This window comes from Schistocerca serialis, chromosome 4, assembly GCF_023864345.2.
Source record: "Schistocerca serialis cubense isolate TAMUIC-IGC-003099 chromosome 4, iqSchSeri2.2, whole genome shotgun sequence".
In the NCBI taxonomy this organism is placed as follows: Eukaryota; Metazoa; Arthropoda; class Insecta; order Orthoptera; family Acrididae; genus Schistocerca; species Schistocerca serialis.
The window spans coordinates 61,165,102-61,183,240 of record NC_064641.1 but is presented as its reverse complement, the minus strand read 5'-3'; the positions used below and the strand labels follow the sequence as shown (position 1 = coordinate 61,183,240).

Sequence of the window (18,139 nt, the reverse complement as noted above, 5' to 3'; positions counted from 1 at the left end):
AATTAAAGGAAACTTATTACATATACGGATCACTGTTTTTTCGCGACAATGTCGCAGGTTGTGAAATTAGCAAGTACAGTCATTCAGTAGCGTTTTATAGGAATTTATAAGCTTAGGATTCCATGTTATGATCATTTCAGAGACAGCGATTCCGCGGAGCAATTAAAATTTAGCTTCGGGTCTTAAGGGATGCGTGAAACAGTCTGGGCAGTTGTATCATTCCGGTACGATTTCAGATCGACACACAGCGGTATTTTGCTGAGAAGAAGCTGATATTGTTAACAACAAACGACATTAAAGAAAATATATATTGAGGAACGAATGTCTTGCCCTGCTTGCTTTAGATTTTACATGTTATTTTCTCTTCAGGTTCTCTTTGTAGGGTTAACACTATAAATTTGAACGACGTGGCAAGTTGCAGAAATAGTTTACCACTCATCCCGCAATCGTATATTAGCGGGTGCGCCTAGCTGGCAGAGTCCCGCCTGAGCGTCCTTGGCGACGCAGCCCGGACTACAGGTTCCGCAGCCCTCGCTGCCGGCCGCCCCCGCCACCTCACCTCATACCCCGAGAGAAGGAGCGCCAGCCACGCCCATGCCCCGGGGCAGAGCTGTGTGCATCTCCAGCCGCTATAAATGTGCTGCCCGACAGCCGAGGGGCATCAGTCGACTCAAAGCGGCACTATGAAGACCCTCGTAAGTATACCGCAGCATTCACTCCTGCCGTTTTATCTGTCTAAGAGGGCGCATCACAACGTCAGGGAACAGATGAGAGATATTTCGAGTGGTTATCACAACAGCGATTCTTTCCCTCTCTTCTGCGTGCACAGCGCATAGAAGTGCATGTTATTAGGGTGATTATTTAGGAAGGTCGTGTGAGAAGACTCGAGCTGCAGACACTGGTGCAACTGTCAATAATGCCTGAGCACATTCTTGCATGCAGATGGTTTGTTGTGCTTAATGATAGTGCGAGAACTGTTTAAATATTCTGTGTTACATATTCTTAGGGATAATATTACTATCGTTATTTACCATTCGGTTACATATACTCTCCTGTTCCGCCAGCAAGATGCACAAAATGTGCCGTGCATGGAGGAATGATCAAGGAGAACAATATACCCGAGCTGATATTCATTATTTGATTAGTATCAAGTCATAGGAGGTCATTTGACGGATGCTCCAATTTCGGTTTGTTTATAATTTCGATTTATTACTGATAACATTCTGTAAACCACAGTAATACAAGTACAGTGACAGAGATCGTGAATTATTGTTTATTTTACTCACGTTAGGAGAATCACAGTTTGATGACAAACGCGTTATTGCATAAAAAGCTAACGTGTACACAATTTAGATAAAATAATACATTGAAGTTAGCAAATTTTATGGAATGGATGCTTTGAAGAACGTTATTAAAACGACAGTTTGGACCTCAGTGGCACACCATGTCAGCAATATGGTGCAGCTTAGCAAGACTCGCAAAGGGTAAAGCCGCATTTCCTGTTCTTTAGTTTCCCGAAGCTGCAGATCTCACTATGTTCAACGCATGCCATGGCTCTCTGTGCCTTGGTAGGACTGCCTCAAATGGACTCAACCGTCCAACAAGCTGATAGGAAGCAGCCTCAATCTCTCAGACGATGTGCTACATAGTCCTCATAGATAACGTTCTTTCCGTCAAACCGCCTCCCTGTAAACCGTTAATCGGAGATCCTCAAGACCTTATATAGCTAATATAGGACTACTAAAATGTATTCATCTTTAACTAGAGATGTTCATCTTTCTGCATCACGAATGATGTTGCCAGTGACTGAATGAATCTGCGGTATTTTGTGTGATGAGCGGACCAGAGATATTCCTTAATGCTCTTCCTATTTGAGGTGTTAGCTACGGTGTAATTTTTGTGACCAAAACTGTTGTTTTTCCAGAGGTGTTTCCTGTTTTTGCTGCTAGTTTCATGGAGGTACATTAAGCGGAACTGTCATGACGTCTCAAAATTGAAGCCCATGTCCGTCATGTTAGTTGTCCTGAACATTAGCTTCTGGTGGAAGCACTTTGATAAAAAATGAGAACTTATATAATTTACGGGTGTACTAATCATTTTGATTACACTCTGAACTGTAAAGGAATCACATTTCGGTCGGCCGGAGTCGCCGAGCGGTTCTAGGCGCTACAGTATGGAACCGCTCGACCGCTACGGTCGCAGGTTCGAATCCTGCCTCAGGAATGGATGAGTATAATGTCCTTAGGTTAGATAGGTTTAAATAGTTCTAAGTTCTAGGGGACTGATGACCACAGCAGTTAAGTCCCATAGTGCTCAGAGCCATTTGAACCATTTGATTTGTATCACATTTCATTCGTAAGTTCAGGTGACATTTTGTGTTATATACATGAAATTTGGTCGCAGTGCTTTCTTTTACTGTAGAGGTTCTATTTCTGTAGTTTGACTTTAGATTTCCTACCAATTCAACTCTCTCGGTGAACGCTACGAGAAGGAAAGACTGGAAACCTACCAAACATAGTAAAATATGTTCTTAGCAGTTTCGGGAGGAGGACACAGACCGAACATCAGTTTCGTCAGTCCATATTAAGGAAAATGCTGGATTACGAAAGCACCCTTTTCATATAACACACTTCTCTTCTTGGTTATTCGAAACCTATAACAAAGAGAAAGTTCTATTAACGAGGCGAAACGTGTCGCATTACTGGATCACATATGTGTTTAGGATGAGATTAACGTCTTCTTCACACTGTATTGTTCACGAAATCACCGTACTATTTTCTATTTAAAACTTTTGAGCGCGAAAGATTGAAATTAAAAACAAGAAACAGTCGTAGACGGCAGTCTAGTAATAATCTGGGGCAACTAACATGGCTATGCTGGCTTTAAGCAACGCACAGCGCATGTCATTAGCGCTATCTTCCGTTGTTACACCTCCGTGGCTAGTTCCCTTATTACATCTTTGACCAGAGATATTGCTGTTTTGTTGTTGGCTGTGCTGCAGTGTCAGTGACCAGATGTGTTCACTTTGCCCCAGGTGTTCCTGTTTGTGGTGCTGGCTGTGGTGTGCGCGGCTCTGGCTGTGCCGGGCCCTCTGCCCCTACCACGTCCTGGCCCAGTGCCGATCCCTGCTGCGCCCAGGGAGACACTCCGTGGCAGCGAGCAGGTCTACTACGGTGCTTACTACCCGTATGTCGTCTGATGACCTGACACTGTACTCCAGCATCCTCCAGTGACGGCATTATCGACTTGGCATCGACACGGACATGCCCTCTAAAGCTCCTGGCCAAAATGTGTTTTCTGTATACTTTGTCTGGACTCCTACTTGTCAATAAACATTATTCTATCTACTGAGTACTGTTTAAATGGTTCCATTTTCATTGATTATTACCAGACTCGTTATGCAGTGTAACGATAAAACCAGTTTAACGTTATTTACCAATATTTATGACAACAAAACTTCAAATAGTTAACTATTTACGTTGTCCGATGACACAGGGTGACAATTATTGAACTATATGAAAAAAGAGTAAATTACTTACAAATTACGGTTTGCAAAAAGTTTATTCAAATGGTAAACGTCACTAGAGCTATTCGGATTTAGGTTATGACATGTTCGGTATGCCTGCCATCATTGATGAGATGATGTGGAGCAGACGGATAGCGAAATTCTCCATGACCCGCTGAAGTGTCGGAACATCGACGCTCTCGATGACTTCCTGAATGGCTGTTTTCAACTCAGCAATGGTTTTGGTGTCATTGCTGTACACTTTGTCTTCAATATAGCCCCACAAAAAGGTGTCGCATCTGTTAAGATCCGGCGGATACGGCGGCCAATCGAGGCCCATGCTGGTGGTGTCTGGGCACCCCAGAGCAAGAATGCTGTCGCCAGAGGGCTCCTCCAGGGCATCAAACACTCTCTTGCTTCGATGGGTTCCAATTCCGTCTTACATGAACCACGTCTCGTTGAATTCATGGTCACTTTGGATAATGGGTGTGAAATCATCTTTCAAAGCCCTCACTTACCGTTCGTTAGGCACCGTGCAATCAGAGAATGTCGCACTGATCACTTGTTGTCCGCACTGATGCATGACCGAACGTTGCACACCACACATTCACCCGTTGGGACAGAAGAGACTTCGCGATGGTGAAATGTGGATTCTCGGTCCCCCAAATGCGCCAATTTTGTTCACTTTCACTTCAAATTGCGCATACTCATTCTCATCATGCCCCGCGGCCAACCGTGCAGTTTGAACGTCCTAACGCAAATCGTTGAGAAGTTATGACGATTTTACTTCATATAGTTCAATAATTGTCGCCCTGTAAAAATCTTCATTCTGTATTCGACGTCTGTAACTTCGCGCTAAGCATATCGTGCAGGAGATGAACAGGCTGCAAGACTGTCCGTGATGGGTGGCTTATGATATTTAATGACTGAAGATGGTTTACTTATTTCGGGAATGTTCATACAACTAGTAGTAGTACCAAAAATCCTTATCTGAAGCAATTTAACTTTGTTTTACCTTACAACTCGTTCAGTTCCGATTATCTGATGTGTTAACTTTGACAGATGTAATCACTCGAACGATACGGTTCTTATAACAATTCTCAATGATTTACGTGTCCATCTCTTTTGCACCAGAACTTGTAAAGTTAATCTATTTCGGATGTACTTCAGGTCCGACCCGATATCCGACCCGATACCTGAGTGAATGCCGGCACGGTAGCTCAGCGTGTTCGGTCAGAGAGCTGGTTGGCCTCTGTAATAAAAACTGAGTCGAAATATCAACAAACGAACTTGAGCGGATGTCATGTGACGTAAGCAACGACCAAAACACAACTATCAAACACGAAAAAAAAGGGAAAGTGGACAGTGCGACGAAGTGCCGTGCAAAGGGGCCCGGGTTCGATTCCCGGCTGGATCGGAGATTTTCTCGGCTCTGGGACTAGATGTTGTACTATCGTCATCATCATCATGTCATCCCTATCAACGCGTAAGTCACCGAAGTTGCGTCAACTCAAAAGACTTGCACCAGGCGACCGGTCTACTTGACGGGAGGTCCTAGCCACTCGACATTCCATTTGATATGTACTTCACTCTTTATTTCCATACACAGCGTTTTAAAACCTACAGGTTCAAATTGAAACAGGTGATAGTGAGTCCACAACCGATTATAATGGCATAGGGCACCAATGGTCGTAAATGGGCATTTATTGCGTTATGGACATACAAGCGTATACTCCATAGCAACAACGTAGATCACAGTAATAGTTCAAAGTGACGACCACGAGTCTCAGTGGATGCATGGCAACGGCGCATGAAGTTCAGTCGCATTCTCTCATAGGTCCCAGATCTCTGTGGTACCAGGAGACAGGCAGCATGGATCATAGCACACAGGTCTTCATCCGTTTCCACGGAGATCTGATATACCAACGTTTTGACGTAATCCTACAGGAAAAACTTCAGAGTGTGAGATCCAGCAATCGCGCTGGCCATGGAACAGGACGTCCCCTTCCAATCCAACAATGAGAGCCCGTGTTGTTGAAGTGCTCGCAGACACTAACATCGGAGTGGGCTGGTGCATCGTCGTGTTGGAATCACATACTTTAGCGGAAAACATAGGGTATAATCTCCAAGAACTGTGGCAGCACATCTAACAGGAACACCAGTTAACACGGGTTAATAAAACAGGATGAAGACGAATTCTGTCCTATTAGGTTATCCTGGACAACGCCCACCCATACCCATACATTGACAATTGTTGCTGGTGGTAACCCAAGTAGGTGGCATGGGGATTGTCCTTACTCCAGACATTGCAATATATGCCTTGAGACTGGTGGTCGTCGTTGTTGTTAGGTCGTGTGCGCTGTGTAGTTCCACAAAACAGAAAAATGTGCGTTACCGAATACTGGTTCCCCGTCTCAAAAAAAAAAAAAAATTGTTCAAATGGCTCTGAGCACTATGGGACTCAACTTCTGAGGTCATTAGTCCCCTAGAACTTAGAAGTAGTTAAACCTAACTAACCTAAGGACATCACACACATCCATGCCCGAGGCAGGATTCGAACCTACGACCGCAGCGGTCTCGCGGTTCCAGACTGCAGCGCCTAGTACCGCACGGCCACTTCGGCCGGCTCCCCGTCTCAATATAATCAGTTGTGGACCCACTATCACCTGTTTCAATCTGACTCAAAAGGTTTGAGTCGCCATTGTATACACTATTAGTGGTCACTTCCTGCGAGTATCGAGCGAGATGATGCAGTGGTTAGCACAATGGACTCGCATTCGGGAGGACGGAGGTTCAAACCCGAATCTGGCCGTCCAGATTTACATTTTCCGTGATTTCATTGAATCACTGCAGCCAAATGCCGGAACAGGTTCTTTCAAAGGGCATGCCTGATTTCCTTCCCCTTCCTTGCTACAATCCTGGCTTGTGCTCCGTCTCTAATGACATCTATGTCGGCGGGACGTTAAATCCAATCTTCCTTCATTATTGTGCTTGCTGCAAGTAATTACATTTGCTCTTATCTGAAAATGTCGATTCGTGAATGGAGGTATTTCCTGAAAATGGGCACCGGTATGTTATTTCGAAATAAAAAGCACAGTCGTAGCGTATAGCTGAACGTCAGAAAGTCATGCAGTTTATAAATACGTGGAAACGTCGGTGGGATTAGGTAACAACGAGATTGATTTCTTTGTAATGAAGCTATGAACTGAGAGGACATTATGCTCTGTCCCAAATTCTTCTATTATCCTTCGTCACACAAATACTTTATCGAATTTGCACTTATCCATTATCTACCTCTGGATGCACCCTTCTATTGTGGGAGTATATTACTGTAACCAACAAAAGCTATCTTATTTCTGCTACCTGCAGCAGGAAGAGACATGTAGGATTAAGCAGTCTATCACAAACACGGATGGAGGAACTGATGAGCGAATACCATTTAAAAGAATCCATCGCAACATTCTCACTGTGTTTACTTTTGACAGGAGTTCTTTTCAATCTCTTCGTCCTGTGGAAAAACGTTGCCTTTCTTGTATAGTACTATTCGTAGTGATGGCGATACATTACAGCATTTTCTGTCTTCTTGTTACTGAGTCATGTAACCTCTAATACACCATCTACAGATGAGACTCCTTCCATCTGCAGGTGAGAATGAAAAGTTTCGAAAACCGGTTTACGGAATACAAAATTTAAAAAAAACGGCTGGTACAGTTTTCCATATATGCATTGAATAAGCATGCGTAATGCATAAGCTTAATGAACTGCCTTTCATGTCTTTCGTCGAATGACCTGCTAGTTTAAAAAATTACAGTGCTTAATTTCTCTCTCGTGATTGGCACATTGGTGTGCCAAATTCTTAACAACAATGTTGCCTGATTCAACTAGCTTCTTTAGCTTCTTATGTAAGGGCTGTGGTGTGTTGGAAGAAGACAATTAGGTCTAGAGCCCACTTCAGTGAACGTGAGTAGTAAGTGTGAAGAAATCCAACACGTAAAGTACCAGCGTAAACTTGTTTCATGAAGTGGCTCCAAGCAATAGTTATCAGGCAGGACGCTAAAAATGCTTCCTAAGCCGCCCGCTGTGACCAAGCGGTTCTAGGCGCTTCAGTCCGGAACAGCGCTTTGCTACGATCGCAGGTTCGAATCCTGCCTCGGGCATGGATGTGTGTGATGTCCTTAGGTTAGTTAGGTTTCAGTAGTTCTAAGTCTAGGGAACTGATAACCTCGGATGTTAAGTCCCATGGTGCTTAGAGTCATTTGAACATTTTTTGCATGCCTGAAACACGAAATTAAGTCACTGTGTCGAAAGAAACAGAAACTAAGCCAACAATTATACGAAATTCACCTTCAGCTAGCACAAAAAATTAAATAATTCTGCTATTTGCGCTTCAGTTGTGGAAAAAGTCGAATACTGCACATCGAGAGATATAAACAAAATGCGACTAAAGCCTAATAAGGAAATTGGAAATCTCAAATTGGATTGTACAAAATCCCATAGCAACAAACACGTTCACACACTCCATTTCTATCTTAGGATAGTCAATCTTAAAGATATTAAACTAGATAAAAACGAACAATAGTTCTTAGAAGAAGGTCTAAATCCCATTTTTGACTTACCAACAAATGAACAACAGATAGAAGATCTCATTATAGAATTTGAATATATTCCCACTATAGAAGCAAAAAATGACCACAGTAATGTAAACACAGGCCTATCTATAGATTTAATAAAAGAATAAATTAAAAATATAGTAACACAGATTAAAAAAGTAAACAAATTCAAAAACAATTGTGATGAAACAAAAGCTAAAAATCTAAAGGAAAAAGCTGCAAACAAAAAACGTCACTACAAGAAAATCTGACAAAAGTAATAGTGTCTACCTCATGAAAACAGAAGACTACTTAGAAGAAATAAACACGAGAATTCACTATCAAAAAAACATAAAAAAGTTGAAACCAACCCAACTAACGGATTTCAAACATATGTTAAAAACAAACTGGAAAATATAGAGTACACAACAGACACAAACAGAGACTTGTACAACAAAATCCTCAAGCCCTCAACATTAGATGTCAACCACAGGTCCACAAATAATATTATGCAGCCCATCTAATAGTGAATTTCAGAGCAGTTTCTACATCACTACTAGCAAAATAAGTGCATTCACAGCTCACCCACTACTATAAACTAGAAAATGGTAAAACAATAAGAAATACCTCTCAACTAGTAGAACGTATAAGAGAGGAACACTGCTCACCATTGTTGTAGAAGATATGTACAGTTGCATGCCAGTTAATGAAACCATAAAAATAATTGAAGGAAACCTGAAAATGTGCAACCAGCTACTCCTTGAACACACAGATGAATGAATAAAATTGTTAGTTACGAACACAACAAAATTATTTTGAATTCAACCAAGAGTACTACATACAAGAAGAAGATTTACCCATGAGTTCGTATTTCTCAGGAACATTAGCCGCCATTTTCATGTATCATACAGAGAAATTAATATTTGCTGGCATAATAATAAAGTAAAGCTACATTATCTTCTACTGGTACAGATACATGGATGAAGTAATATGCATAGTAGATGAATCTAAAAATAGGATACAGCAACTACAGAAAGACATAAATACTGTACACAAAAACATAAAGTCCACAATAGAAGAAGTCTAAGAAAACTCACTCAGCTTTCTAGACATAACCAAAAGAAAAGACAATAATAAACACACATTTGACATATACAGGTAACACACAATGAGTGACATTACCTTAATTGCAACCGCAAACCACCCACAGAATCACATACAAGCTGTAATTAGATACATGTTAAACAGACCGAACAGGATCCGCCTAATCACTTCTCATTACCAGAAAGAGCTAAATATTATAAAAGAAATAGCATTAAAATGGACACAAATAACTACAGTAGACAAATTAAACAGAAAAATAAACCGCATGAACACACACAACCTGCACGACTACAAAAAATGGCAAACAATGATCTACCACAACAAATTCGCACATAAAATAGGTAACATATTCAAAAAACCGGGCATGAACATTGCTTACAAAACAAAGAACTCTTTACAAAAGCACATCCCAAAACTGAAATCAAAACCACACAGATAAAAATAGTTTCGTATCTGTCAGCTCAGTTGCAAAGATAGACATTGGAATGACTGGTGGGACACTCGACACAAGATATAATGAACACTTCAGAGCATTTAAATACGAAACAAACCGTTCAACATTTGCAGGTCATCTAAAAAAGGAACACCATAGCCCTAGCAATACTAAAAAACGTATGACTTCATAAGACTTAGTAAAGACGGATACCTCCTCCCTTTCCAAGAAAATTTCCACGTACACAAAGCATTAACACAAAATAAACAGTTGCCCAATCACCAGATAAATACTGGAAACCAGAATCTATACAAAATATTTGATGGAATTACATGAAAAAGAGAAGAGCCTTTCGCATTCTTCACCCTCTGCCAATCTCCCACACGACCCCTCCCAGTTATTTCACTTCTTGCTCTTCGCCTTCTCCTCCAACTCGCAAACCATCAAGCTACTATACACTTTTGTCCACTTATCATGACTTCTCCCTCCTGTGACGTCTTCTGGCAAAACACACATTATATGTGTTAAAAAAAGGAGAAAGGAATAATTGAACTGGATGATTGTAATGGCTTGGACAATGATTGTGTGAACTGTATGTAATAAAGAGAAACCATTATGTGTCATGTTTTATACTTGTATAGAATTATGTACCGATTTTTTTAAAGATAATATCTGCGTCGGCGAGTACTGAAACCGCCACAAACGATAATTATTAAATATCAAACAAAGATGAGAATATGTCACAACGAGTATAAATAGTAGTGACCGAACATTAATTTCTTTGTGGCCTTCTTGGAGTTACGTGAGTAGGAAGAAGCTGTGACGTTATATTGTACGCTTGTGTAGCATTCTTTTGTCAAGATTGAGAGACGTACGCCATTAGGTACTGATTTGTAAAGGTGTGTAATAATTTAATTTGTTTAAACGTTTTGAATAGAGTTACTTAGTGAAAACGTGCATTATGATTTGTAATAAGCTTGCCTGGTATTTTATCCCATCCTTTAAAGACATTTTCAGCTATTTAAATATTATTCGTGGTGCAGAGCTGCGCTACGAACGAACGAGCCGCTGCCGCGGCTCATTTTAACTGCATTAAATGAAACCAATCATGCCGCAAAGAAATGGACAGGTAACAGTGAACTAAAATTATTTCTTCCAGCTTCGGAATTGCAGGGCAGAGCAGCAGATTTTATGATGTGTTTTACAGGTGGACGTGGGCTGCGGATGACATATTATTAACAGTGCAAAAAGATAATATACCTTCATAACATAAAAGAAATCTTGCTGTGCGTAGTTCTGGTCTGGCAAACATTATAGTAAAAACATCTTTTTTATCATAATAGTCTCATGTTCTCGTGTTAGTCGTGGTACTTATTGGTGTTTTACTGTTAACAAAAATCCACTGCAAAATTTTGATGTTGAACAAACATTGCGTACTGTAACATCAGTATTGATAACGAAATAATTTTCAGTAACTTTTTCAATAACTGCAAAGTAAGGAAGATATGTTGAACTTTATGGAGAGTTACAGTAACGAAAAAATATTCCTTTAATAGAAAGCCAGATCCAGAATAATAAGAACATAATACATTTTGTTTTGTTGAAAATTAATGATACAAAGAAAGTCACAGCACAGCATCCCTAGAAAGTATTTCGGAGTTCTTTTCGTAGCAACATATGTTATCTGATATATTAGTTGTTACGCGAGCAATAACATAGCTGAGAGCCAGCGAAACTCCCCCACCCAAAAAAACTTCATCAATAATACTTTACTACTCTTACACAGTATATAAGTACACAGCAATATAATTAAAAAGAATTATGCACATACAATAAAATTAAGATGAAAAATTTAAAACAAAGAGTAGGTCAAAGAAAAACTGGTGCAATTTTACTTTGGCAACTCTACAAAACACAAATGGCGATACATGCTTCGAAGTATAAAAACAAGCAGAATACAGTGCTGTGCAAAACATAAAAATATATATAGTTCTGCAAAGGAACTGAAAATTAGACTATAACAATCAGAGTGTAAAGACGAACGTCAACGATGCGCTAGCAGACTGCATTTACCGCTAAGATGAGAAAATCAAGCGGAAATCAACGTAAGTAGAAATCAACATGTTGTTAACGAACTGTTTTTCAATCTCAAAGCAAATAAAAATGTCAATAACTTGTTTACAGACCACTTATAATGCTATAAAGCGAAATGTGTCTGGTGAAAAAAAGCACGCACTTTTTGTAGTTGCAGCGACAGAGCGAAAATACCCTCAAGGCTTCAAGCATTATGACAGTTGTTATATAAATTTGCATTTAATTGATATGCAGTTAGCAGCGTAAGGAGAAAGAGAGCACAGTCATCTTTGTCGGAATGATTATGAAAGTCTAATTGCTAGTCTATGACCTGGAAACGCAGCTCAACCAAAAATACTAAGTGTACTACAATGATCACCTTTTGTGAAGCACTGAATAAGGACAGCTTAAACTCCTGTGTAATTAGTCTCATCTTGTATTTGAGGCCTCTAAGGGAAAGATACGTACGAGTCGGCAGTACATTCCTTGGTTCCCCTCTTAATACCGATATTCAGGCATCTGCCAGATCAGGTGCTTCAGGCAGCTTTTCCGTGATTCTCTCCCGTGTACCAAACAAATCTATCACAATTCGAGCTTCTCTTCTTTGTATGTGTACAATATCACCCGTTCGACATGTCTCCAATAGACTCCACATACTTGAATGTTTTAGAAATCTCCTTTGCAGACTCATTTCGTTATCACTTGTCCCTCTGCGACTCCAGAAACCTTAAACCTCGCCTGCAACTCGTTTAGAAAGCGCATTCAGTTGTTGATTCAGAAAAATGGGCACTCATGTGAACACTTTATCATTCCTCCACCAGAACGTCGGTCTGAATACAGCTAATTATGTGCAATATGTTACATCCACGCCCAAAACGTTAATAGATAGGTAACTGAAATCGATATAAATTTGATTTAAAGTGATTTGTACACATTTGGTTTCAGTGCATCAGTTAAAAATTACAAGACATTCCTGTAACTCTCTGTGAAGTAAATAAATGAGCTATCTTCACAACTCCGCAGAAAGAGCAACGTTTCTTACGTTTAACTATATAAATAAGTATTACTTTCACTCAGTATTTGGTACGTTACAGAGGGAAACAATTTGTATAGAATATCTTGTGTATTTCACCTACGAGGGTAATCGCAAAAGTAAGATCTCCTATTTTTCATAGACCTGTTTATTTCTGCAATAGTTTGCATCAGTTTACAGCTTGAACGTTTAGCTATTTTTGTAGACGCTGTGGCAGTTTTTGTATGCCCATGTCATACCGGCTCACCGCCATGCTGTTCACCTCGTCGTCAGAGCTGAATCGCTTTCCGGCCAAATGTTCTTTTAGCCTAGGGAACAGGTTAGAGTCACTGGGTGCCAAGTCAAGACTATAGGGTGGTGGCTGATTATGTTTCACTGAAACTGTTGCAGGAGAGCAACGGTTTGCGAGCGATGTGTGGGCGAGCGTTGTCATGGAGAATGTATACGCCCTTGCTCAACATTCCTCTTCTCCAATTCTGAATTGCCCGTTTGAGTTTTTTCAGAGTCTCACAGTACCTGTCAGCGTTAATTGTGGTCCCAATGGGCATAAAGTCGACCAACAATACCCCTTTCCGTTCCCAAAAAACTGTTGTGATGATTTTGCCGGCAGAGTGCATTTGTTTGAATTTCTGCGGCTTTGGCGAAGAAGGATGCCGCCACTGGCGTGATTGTTGCTTGGTCTCAGCAATAAAGTGGTATGCCCAGGTTTCGTCACCGGTGACAACTGAGTCCAGAAAGTTGTCCTGTTCGGCTGCAAGGCGGAGAAGAAATGCGCGTCACGCATCAACTCGTTGCCGCATGTGGTCCTCAGTCAGCATGCGTGGTACCCATCTTGCGCACGCCTTCCGGTAGTTCTGTGGTTCCGTTAAAATTCTGTGAGCGGTGCTTCGGGAAACCTCAGGAACCAACGTGCAGAGATCATCCAGGGTGATCCGCCGATCTTTACGTATGATTTGCTCAACCTTCAACACTGTCTCCTCAGAAATTGACGGTCTCCCGCTCCCTTTGTTTGTCGTGAATTTCGGTCCGACCTGCTGCAAACTCTCTGCACCACTTAATAAATAACACTTTTGACAGCCACGCACGACTTACCATACACTTCCGTTTATTGGCGATGGATTTCAATCGGTGCAATTCCCTTTGTGTTCGAAAACCGAGTAACTGCGCACAATTCGCACTTGGCGGTAACATCCAACGGGAGCTCCATCCTCAATCACTGCCAAGCCAAGACTGAGCGCCTTATTGCGGCTTGCTCATGTTTACACACAGTGCGTGAAGCACTCTTCATAACAGCGTGACCAACTGCCACACAAACAGAGTTCTGCACTTACAAAAAATAGGAGACCTTACTTTTGGGATTATCCCCGTATTTTCCAAAGTTTAATGGTTGTTGGTGTAAATCCTCGTAGAACCCACAAAGCTTCAGTAGATATCGTTCTGTATGTCTTAGCAATCTTAATGTTATTTTATTCGTTCTGGATCTTCTTCAGCTCCACGGCCTTAAGGATTGTTGGTGAAGAACGTAAACACCCACAAATACTTGTCATACTTTCGGGGAGTCATGTTTATCTTCAACAGAATTATCAGAATTAGTACTTTTGGCTGATGACGCTAATACTATAGTCACTCCAAACATACACACAACAACAAAAGAACGAAAAGTATTACTGAGAGGTTTTCTGCAAATAATCCAACTCTCGATTTCAAGCAAGACACATCATAGTCAATTGTGCACCCCCAGAGGTTCTACACGGTTGATGAGTGTGAGACACGGCGAGGAAGTAATAACTAGGACGGGAACTTTAAAAATTTTAGATGTCCATATTGTCGAGAATTGAAACTGAAAACAAAATAGAATGTGCAACTCTTAAAACAGCTTTGTTCAACCATATTTTGACTTCGAATTAAGGTAAATCTTGAGGAGAGACAAATTAGTAAGTTGACATATTTTGCATACTTTCATTAAAAATGTAATATGGTATAGTGTTCTTGTGCAACTCATCTTTGAGAAATAAAGTGTTCATAGCTTCCAAGGAAGCTGTAAGAATGGTGTATAGTGCTCACCAACTATCACATTGTAGACAACAGTTCATGGAGTTAGGCGTTTTTGAGGTTTGCGTCACCCATTATTTAGTCCCTTGTGAAGTTTATTGCAAATAACCCACTGCAACTCAAAAGCAGCATTGATGTAAATAATTACAATACGAGAAAGATGGCGTTCATTAATTGACATTGTGTTTAGCATAATAATGCTGCATCGGAATTTTTCATCACTTATCCCATGACATAAAATGTCTGACAGACAGCGGAGTTAAATTCGAAAAATTTTCTGTATGATAATTCCCCGTATTCCGTAGGATTTGCATTTTTATGATGTGCAGAAGGTGATGGGTAGGAATAACTAACTTGAAACCATTGGAAACGGTCACGATGTAGCCGTATTTACATATGAATGAGTAATATGAACGTAAAATGACTCGTCCCTCATCACTGCGGGTAATAATACAAACAATCCATGGAATGTTAAACTAGTTTACTAAGCTAACTGCAAATGGAAACATTAGCCTTATGAACATGGTCATGGTAACCCAAAACTGGTAACGACATAAAATAAAGCCTTTAAAAAGTCTCTGTGAGTTGTTGCGTTCTTCAGGAACGTTCTTAAAGTTGATCAAATGCTACATTCTTAGAATCTTCATATAGCTATATCAAGAGGCATGAATTAGTCAACTTTTCATGTAACCTTGAAGTTCTATAATTTCGTGATTTGATCAAGTAGGCATGACATTTTTTTCTCCTCCTGAGACGTTCTGTATTTTATATGCCAGGGAGGAAGATGACGCTGGCAACTGTAATTAAGTGTGTTTTATTCTAAGTGTTACGGTGTTTGACATTGAGTACACTATGTAATCATATCCACATGACATAAACATTCATGATCGCTGGACCAAAAGAATGTGAGTGCAATTATAGCGTGTGCGACTGGGTGAATTCAGATGGAAAATCCTGGTTTAAGTTCGCAGTAGAAGTCTGAGAAATGCGGTTGGATGTTATCTTCGAAGCTGATCAGTAGCGCCGCTGAATCGCGAAATCCGTCTGCCAAGCGTTTTAAACGTGCGGCGCCGTGGTTGGTTCTTCCGAACTCGCACGGAGGCGACGCTGTGTTCGGACTTCGGAAGTTAAGCCGAGTGGAAAAGTTTGAGGCGAAAGAATCAGGCGTTGTCTTTCCTGACTTCTGACTGGAGGAAACGCTTACTTTTACTTGCAAATCCGTCTTGATTGTTGGTCAGTGCACCCTACCAGGCCCGCCCGGTCTCAGTGTTTGGTGGCGAGAGGCGGCGGCTTAGATTTTGGACAGAGGGTACCAGGCTGCTCATTATTGCAATGGAGAGTTGCTGTTTCTTAAGTCCGATGTGCAGCTTCTGTGCATATCTGAACTGCAGTTTTGAATGGGAGTTAGTTCAATTCTGAGTTACGTTTCCGTATAACGATCAGCCCCTGCTGTTAGGAACAAGGTGGGATTCTCGAAAGTAATATTTTTGCTTTCGTATCAGGTAGATTCAGCTGGAACAGAAGCTGTTCTTTATCGCCCACGTTTCACTTCCTGCCTCATGTGTCCTGAATTTCATGATCCGTTTCAGTAAGAGTCACAAGTCTGCTTTGATGGTTCAGTCATTACGGTGATCTTTCCTTTCGAATATTATGTGAGCCTGACTCTTTGTGTGTGAGCAATTGCATGTCCATGTTGCATTCCATGGTCAACCCAATCCTTGCTGAATAATGTTACTCATTAAGTTATTACAGTTTGTTATTAAGGAATTATGGTGTTAGGTTTTTAATGTGTTCTGTGTTGAATGCAGTTCAGGAATAAACGTGTTTAATAAAGCTATTCAGTTCTTTAAATTTCGCCACAATGTGCATATCAGACATCTTCCCCCCTCCTCTGACCTCTAAGCTCTCGTACCTTGACCTAGAGACTTACTAGGAAACATTCAGGGAAATGTAAACTCTGATCGGTAGATCTGAAGTTAGAAGTTAGATTTTTGTTTTTTGTTCTTTAATGTAGAAATTTATGACTAAATTTCAATTCATACTGGTAGAACTTCGGGCTGTTTGGTACTCAGTTTCAGATTGAAATACTGAAAACTATAGCTCCTCAATAGGAAGATTACTGGTGCGAAACGTCCCCATTATCGGGCGGAAGTGGGACCTACCAAACAATTATAAAAACTGGTGGCAACTTTTAATACTTTCGTCATTGTGTTGAGTCCAAACAGCAGTTTTAAATAATCTTCATTGCTCCTGAATATTGTTCCCCATTGAATCTTGGCGATCTATATACTGTAACGCACATACAGATAAATAGAGGATGGTTAAGAACTGCGGCCGAGTGCCTAGTGTAATTCGATTTCTACATAGTATTATTATTTTTCATTACAATTTAATCAATAATAGAATGTGTGTATAATTGTATTTAATAATTCTGATGAATAACGTTAGTAATTATTGTCACTAATTTTAAGATAAAAATTTCAACCAAGCTAGGCAAAGTCAAACCAAAATACAATACCAACTTCGTGTATGACTTCCACCCTCTTCCACACTAATAAAACAATGGTCCTTCTTGCACACAGCATCAAAATCATCAATCCCTATCCATAAAGCCTTTTTAGATTGTGTTTCATCTCTGGTGAAAAATGTATAAGCCCCGTTAAGTAGTTAATATTGAAAGGAACAAAAAAACATATAATTTCACGAGTACTCAGGGTATTTATCCAAATATACGAAAATGTTATGCAGGTCATATTGTTGTTGTTGTTGTGTTCTTCAGTTCTGAGACTGGTTGGATGCAGCTCTCCATGCTACTCTATACCGTGCAAGCTTCTACATCTCCCAGTGCCTACTGCAACAGCCGGCTGGTGTGGCCAAGCGGTTCTAGGCGCGTCAGCCTGGAACCGCGAGACCGCTACCGTCGCAGGTTCGAATCCTGCCTCGGGCATGGATGTGTGTGATGTCTTTAGGTTAGTTAGGTTTAAGTAGTTCTAAGTTCTAGGGGACTGATGACCTCAGATGTTAAGTCCCATAGTGCTCAGAGCCATTTGAACCATTTGAACCTACTGCAACATAAATCCTTCTTAATCTGCTTAGTCTATTCATCTCTTGGTCTCCCTCTACGATTTTTACCCTCAACGCTGCCCTCCAATACTAAATTGGTGATCCCTTGATGCCTCTGAACATACCCTACCAACCGATCCCTTCTTCGAGTCAAGTTGTGCCACAAACTCTTCTTCTCCCCAATTCTATTCAATCCCTTCTCATTAGTTATGTGATCTACCCATCTAATCTTCAGCATTCTTCTGTAGCACCACATTTCGAAAGCTTCTATTCTCTCCTTGTTCAAA

General features: G+C 40.6%; 1 long non-coding RNA gene across 1 annotated transcript; it reads left to right on the top strand.

The window, feature by feature from the left end:
* The first annotated feature begins 456 nt into the window (after nt 1–456).
* Nucleotides 457–3,351, top strand: LOC126475129 (uncharacterized). The gene is made up of 2 exons (XR_007586672.1): nt 457–695; nt 3,035–3,351. It is a non-coding gene; the product is annotated as an uncharacterized LOC126475129 (long non-coding RNA).
* Nucleotides 3,352–18,139: the final 14,788 nt, after the last annotated feature.